The sequence below is a fragment of the Zeus faber genome (assembly GCF_960531495.2).
Source record: "Zeus faber genome assembly, chromosome: 14".
In the NCBI taxonomy this organism is placed as follows: domain Eukaryota; kingdom Metazoa; phylum Chordata; class Actinopteri; order Zeiformes; family Zeidae; genus Zeus; species Zeus faber.
In genome coordinates, this window is record NC_137200.1 from 20,554,483 (window position 1) to 20,561,811 (window position 7,329).

Genomic DNA, 7,329 nt, shown 5'->3' on the forward strand with positions numbered 1-7,329 from the left:
CCCTCCCCCCGCAGCGGCCGTCAGATGAGTTTCGCATCCCAAAATATGTCCGTTCTCGTAAAATAAGATGTTTTTTCTCCCAGTACGACAGTAAGTTTGCTCAACTGGACATTTACTGTGTTCTATGAACACAGTAATCACGCTTTATGGAGACTTCCTCCATAAAGCGTTTGCAAAGTGCGGAAAAAAAATGCTCTGCAGTTAACGTTGGTAACGTCATTATTTTATATGCGCAGGTTATTCACTTAGTTTTAAGCCCAGTTCCGATAAACAAACCTGGCCGACGCCACTTCCCGTCGTAGCGGCCGACCCAAACTTGCCGCAAGAGTCGAACATTCCGAACTCGTTCCGGAGCCTGGATCGGACGTGGAATTCCACGTGCGAAATGGAACGGGCTCCGGGTTTGTCCTTGTCCGCTTGTCGTATTCAGTGTGGAGCGGGCTTTAGGACGAGCGTCATGTGATAAATATATATTTAGTGTCGCGCTCACTCAAATTTTCTATTTTGAAATGGTCCTCATCGGTCTTTGCCCCCTTTGTTCTCCCACCTCTGATGGATAAACAGCTTTATCCAGCGATAGCAATAACTACCATGACACTTTATTCTTTAGTGTTGCAACTTCCCTGTTTGATATGAATAGTAAATGATATCATGTAAATGAACAGCAAAAACTCAAAACGGAGAGTCAAGCGTAGAGAACGTTGATGGATTACTCAATTTATAATCGACACCGTCACCGTTGGCTGATCTATTTTGGCTCTGGGATGGGACTTGTCGGACTGGGTTTTTTTTTGTTTGTTTTTTCTCTTGTGAAGAGATTCAAATTTGGGGTTTTGTAACTTGCGTGGTGTGTTCCATATATGCATGAATGTACCCGTGTGTCGTGGGGTGTCTGTGAAGTGATCTGATTCTGTCTGGGAAAAGGCAGAGAGGATGGGATGGAAGAGAGAAGGGGAGTGTGATTGCTGTGCGGTTCCGCCGTATGACCAGCGATCCGATGGTCCAACGATGCTCACAATTGTATTTGAGTCGTTGTTTGTACATTTGCTCTCCCTTTGTTTTTTTGGGGTTTTTTTGTTTGTTTTTTTCCCCACAATTTCCATTATTTGATGTTCTATTATTTCCTTACCCATCACAGTGGTTGCTTTAAAGAGAAAGCGACAGCTCATTCTTGACTTTAAAATGAACACAAAAGCCACTTCCTGACGATAGCCAGGGGTTGTGTCGCTTTTCTAGTCTGAAATGATTATCGGAGAAAATCTCACCCACCCATCAAAAGTAAAGGAAACGTATGCGTACTATGGATGGAATCATTTGTTTCTTTTTTTTTTTTACTTATTCTTGGTTGTCGGGGTTGCTCTAAGAGTCCCCGGGCAGCATTTTGTGCATATTGCACAGGATTTGGGCCCAACCATTTGGTAATGGGTATACTGGTAAAAGATAAACTGTGTAGAGTTGTATTCTTTACCGCATGCCATCACTAATGTGGTGGCAATGTTATTTTTTGGTGAACTGGTAACAAGTAGTCTCTTCGTCAGGGGCCAAGGGACCACGAGGCTGAGTGTGCAAGCTCTAATTAGGTGAATTAGGTCGACACCATATGTACCAGGCGTTTCATGCTGCTGTCTCTTTAAAGCGCCGCTGGCTTCCCTTCACCCCTCGTCCACTCTGTTCTGCTCTTCATCCGAGTTGAGGCCATTGGGAAATGTCACTTAGCGTCCGTAACGGACTAAGAACTGGAACACGGGCGATTGACCGATTGAAGTATGGAAATTTTGTGGATGTACTGTATGTATTGATATTGTAAATAGTATATAAATTAATGTAGATGATCACATATGTCCGACTGTCCTGCCAAAAAGCCACTGTACGAGCCTGCGCGCCGCTCAGAACATAATTAGACATCACAACGGGTTTTCTGGATTGAGAAAGGTTGCCAGTGTGAAGGACTGAGTGCCGTTTGGTTGAATATGAACTCTTTGAAGGGGAATTTTTATCCCTGAGGTTAATGCCTCGTTTACGTTACCCCGTTACCCAATTCTGGGTGTGTGACATCAAAGCAGTGGTAGAAAAAAAAAACCCCAAAAAAAACAACAAAAAAACAATAAAAAACAGTGACAGCGAGCTGAGATTCTAGAGAAAACAGTTTTTGGATGAGCAAAAACAACAAAAAAAGAAAAAAGAATTTCCACATTTTCCCCTCTTTCCTCTGTCCCTTGGTCCACGGGGGCCACGTGTCATTGGCAGGACAGTGTATAGATATATTTTTTTGTTGCTGAATGTTGTCGTACCTCTCGTTGTCGTCAGTCTCGGAACTACAAACTTCTCCTGAAACAGTAAAAAGGGACAAAAATGGCAGCTCGCATCAGTCCATTGATCCACGATGAAGTGAAAGTTGGATTTTCTCCCACGCGGCGCAAGGTCCTTCATCTCGGACGCCGTCGGGGATATTTCTCTGCTCTCGGGGGCGACTCACGCCTGGTGCTTTGGGCTTCGTCTGTTTTTTTTTCAAGTATTAAGGAAGACGGAAACATGAGGGCAGTGACATGGCTCCTTGAAAAGATACAGCCAATAGGTCAGTTTAAAAAAAAAAAAGAAAAGCCTGAAACCTTCACGAACTCCTGAGAGATCATAGTTTAAAAGAGACGATGACGTTGATATCTCATTGGTAGATTACTCAATTTATTATAATAATCAGAGTTTAATACCAAATGGTTCCAGAAGCCCAAACCTGCTTTTAAGTAGTCTCTCTCTCTCTCTCTCTCTCTCTCTCTCTCTCTCTCTCTCTCTCGCTCTCTCTCTCACCCCTTTATCTCCCAATTACTTGTCTCCTGTTTTTTCTTTCTTTTATTGTGAATTTGTGCCTTTTCGTCATCTTCCGATAACACCACTGTACATTGGAGAAGTAAAGAAATGAATAAAAAATAAGTAAAGCAACATTGCACCGGCTTCGGCAGTTATTCCCACATTCTAATCTGCTACGAGGCTCCTCTCACCGAGGGTCCCTGAGTCTTCTTATTATTCTATTCTCTAGATCGATCATATTCTCTGTTTGTATATAGAGAAATTTAGCGAGAATTGTGGATGTAGACTGGAAAAGGTTCATCTCAATAAAATTGAGGCAACAGTTGCATTTTCATTTTTATCTTAACTCCAGGTATCTTTAGAGCAGAATTCATGTAAATTGAATTGTTTTCACAGACTATGTTACTACTGTATGCTTATATTGGTTGAATTGGATCAAATTGTGTGAGTTCTGGCGCAAATATGTGACAGATGGACATATTTAAGGTTATTTTCTCCATGGGCAACATTAAAACACTTCATTCATATTGTGTTAATAATACTTAGTAGAATGAATTAATGAAGAGATCCCAGTAACACATCTTACATTGCACAGAAAATTGTAGAGAAATAGAGAACTACTAAACTTGAAACCCCTGCTGGTAGATGATCTAGATTGAAGCAACCAATCTGTGAATCTAGGAATCATGGGAATTATCATTTAATTAGACTGTATTAGACTCTGGCTGTCATATGTCCCAATTGTCAGCCTTTCCCTGCCAACTGTTCATTTTTATTTTGTTTGTAGAAGTGACACAATGGACAACTGAAGCGGAGCTAGTTCTGTCAGACAACTTGACAGCGCCACACGCTTCCACACCCTTATTTGGCCGGCCTATTTAAGCAGCCAATCCCTCCTGCTCTACCTGCTTTGCTGTGTTGCAGCGCTCCCTCCACCTCCCCTGTCCACCTGTCTACTCTTCTACCACATTGGGGATTGAGCTCCTATATTTCCAGCTCACTAAGTATGTCTGTGTTTACTCTACACCAGACGCCCAAACAATGTAAAATAAATAAAGATAATTTTAAAGTGATTTTAAGAGCCGTCCGTCCGAAATGTTGAAAAAGAGCACAAGTTGCGTAAAAAGTGTTTCGATGATTCAAGTGTATTTTATGAATCTTTGTTCATTTCTTTCGTCTTTCTTAATTCCCTGATTTGGAAATGTTGGCAAAATGTTGGCAAAATTTTGGCAAAATGTTGGCGGTGCTCTTTGTTGTACTGCTCTTGTCATGAACCACATGAGTTTCGCATTAAATGATTGTGCCCCCACCATGGAGCCGGTGGCTGCTTTGAACTGGCGCTGTTACTATTTTTACAGGATGTCAAACTTCGAAGCACAAGCGGACCCCGAGCATTCCAAAGCGTTGGGAAAGCGAAGGATTATTTCCTGCGCATACAAAGGGGGCTTTAATGCACCAAACGTCACGCGTCACGGTGATATTAAACAAACAGCCTTCAAACACACGTCCATTCATGAATGAGATAATACCTTCTCCCTCGCTCGCCACCGACCTGGGATAATAGCTTGATCCGACGCCACGTTTTAAGTTCCGAGCAGGAGCCAGGACCTCGGCACTGAGGGGAAAGGGCCGAGAACGAGGGGACGGAACGGGAAAAGAGAGCGCTCGGCTGCGACGGGACTCACTGCGGGAAAGCGGCTCCGTTGCCGGGACTCCCAGCTGGAGGTTCCCGTGATCTGTGCGCAGGGAGTGTGCCGCTTCTTCGGGACCCCTCGGGAGAGACTCACCGGAGCGACAGGTAGAGTCGGCAGAGTGACGGACTCACTGCGCGGTGAACTCGCGTTTCCTCTTTTGGGCTTTCTTTGCCGTTGCTTCTATAAAAAGCGCAAGACGAGAGAAACTCAAAATGCCCCACGGGTCTCTGAAATCCTCCGTTCAAGCCTGTTGGAGCAGAAGCAGATGTTGAGTGGGGCACTCCTTCCAGTTCCCATGTTTTATGACACGTGGGAACGCGCGTTTTCGATACAGATATTTAGAAACGTACACATTTTGCCCAAGCTCTCGCTCCACGGAGAACGTTGGTGCATGTCGGAACGGAGGTTTAAGTGTCGTTCTGTAAGGCGACCAGGTGCACAAGCCAGTTCCACGCCAAAAGGAAATTGCATTTTGAAAGGCTGCTCTGCAAGTGTCATGTCAGGATGAATGTGTACAAAACACGCCTACATAAGATTGGCGCAAACAAACTGGTCGAAACCGAATTTCATAAAAAAAAAATTTAAAAACCTCAGATGTCAAGTATAAGGAACCTCACCACTTTTGCCCAAATGAGTCAGGACTTCTATGGAGAGATGCATTGGTTAATGTCCTTCTAAAAACAAAATGTCCGGATTCGGATTGCTGCAGGAATTTTATAAAGACACAATTTCAATGGAATTAGTTCCTTCAGGCAGAAAAAAATATAAAAAAATATAAAAATATAAAAAAAATATAAAAAATATTTCTGTGGAAAATTCCCGTTTCTTGGATGTCTCCTAAAATTGAAAGTAATAGAGCAGTAATAGACAAATTCTAATATCCCACAATAATATATAGAATTAATCCGAATGCGATTTCTATCAAAATAATGTTGATAATAAAATCATGAAGGGAAATTATGACTGCGACTTCTGTTCTTTCCGAGATGTTATCATATCGCAGGATATACAGTACTGCAAACGCCAACATTTCTAACCTTTGCTATTGCTTTACATTGAATTCAAATTTGCAAACGCAATTCGTGTCCTGTCTTAGCAAAGGACAGCGTGCAGCAGGAACAAATGTTATAACGAGACGTACGACACTTGTTATACAGGTGAGCTTTCCATGAACGTGTCGCACCCGACGGCTTTGCCATTCTACTCATAGTTTATTGGTTTTGATCGTGGTTTCACGTTGTGTCACCACATGTGACCTTGGAGGCGCTGCAGCATTAATGAGGATAAAACTCCAACGCCGGTAACCGTGATTGGTGCTTGACTACGGAGCGATTCCACGGATGAGATTGAGGCAGCGCTCTGATTTATACCCCTGGTGCCTTCTCACTGGGCTGGAAAGGTAACCATTTGGTCAAGCTTTGAGTTGAATAATCATTATAAAATATTGTTAATGTTAATGCATGACTTGCATGTGTGTGTGTGTGTGTGTGTGTGTGTGTGTGTGTGTGTGTGTGTGTGCGTGTGCGTGTGCGTGTGCCTGTGTGTGCGCGCGTGCATGTGGACCGCAGCAGAGGACAACATGATTGCAGAAAGTTCAAGCCGTGGCGGGAGAGACAAGCGCAGGTAAGGACACGATTTCATCATATTCCTCCTGTCAGGCGGTTCATCTTTTCGGCAATCCGGAGAAACGGGAGACAAAGAAATGATGAATGACCACTTCGAGGGTAAGAAACGGTGAAACGAAAAGCGGAAGGAAGGTAGTGGATTTGCGGCGATACGTTCATTATTTTTCAACCCCAACATTAATAGAATGTTGGGTCCCATCATTTAAAACTGTTCATTAGCACGACCTCGCCAAAACTGTTCACCACTGAATAACCGTGAGATCATATTATAATTCCTACTTTTTGTAGTCGTAGATCCCGAGCGTAAGGTTGGCTCGGAGAGGTGGAAAGCAGGGAAGTGGCGCAACTTCCTGTTTCTAGCCTCTCACATTAGCGTGGACGGAGGCAAGGGCGGCGATTTTCGCGGAAGTGCCAAAGAGTCAGTGAACCTTTGAAAACCCGATGAAATGCACGGTTTGCGAGCGTTTCTTTGGGCACAAAGGCACCATTGGGAGTTCCCCAACTGTTTTCAAAAAAAGAGGCGAAAACCCTTTTTACAGGCTTGAACGTTTGCCCCCGTCGCACTGCATCCAAGCTCGGTGAGGAGCCGCAGCAGAGCGGTAGGTTTCGCAAACAGCACGGCGATCGGCGGCGTTGTTGCTCCGGGGCGCCGAGGTTTTCGGAGGAAAAATGGCGAACCCGTCCTTCAAGGGTTTCAAAGGGCTCTTGAGCGAGCTGAGCATTTTCTTGGTCGAGCCTCGGAATTGCCCAACCTCTTTAAAAAGAAGCTTAGGGAGTGAATCGAGCTCTCCTGAATAAGGCTGACCAGACTCCCAGGGTCTTTTTCGGCGTGTCTGAGACATACTCAACGCGACTCAACTCATAGTTTATCAGCAGACTCGCAAAAACCTTTTGCTTATCCACTTAACACCCACGGTTGGCTTAAGAGGGTTCCATAATAGTCCGCACATGTGATGCTGTTGCATGAAGGGGGCCGATGGAATTGGGTCAGTCTGGTTTCATTTCCCAACGTGTCTTTTTTCCCTTTCGTCTCCTCAACCTTTTTTCCGCCTTTTTCCTGTTTGTTCCACGACTTTCTTAAAATCACGGCAAAAACAATTATTATTATTATTTTTTTTTACATTGTGTTAGTTTTATGTCGGATAAATGCTTTTTTTTTAAAATAATATTATGATTGTTATATTTTGTCATTCAAAATAAACCCC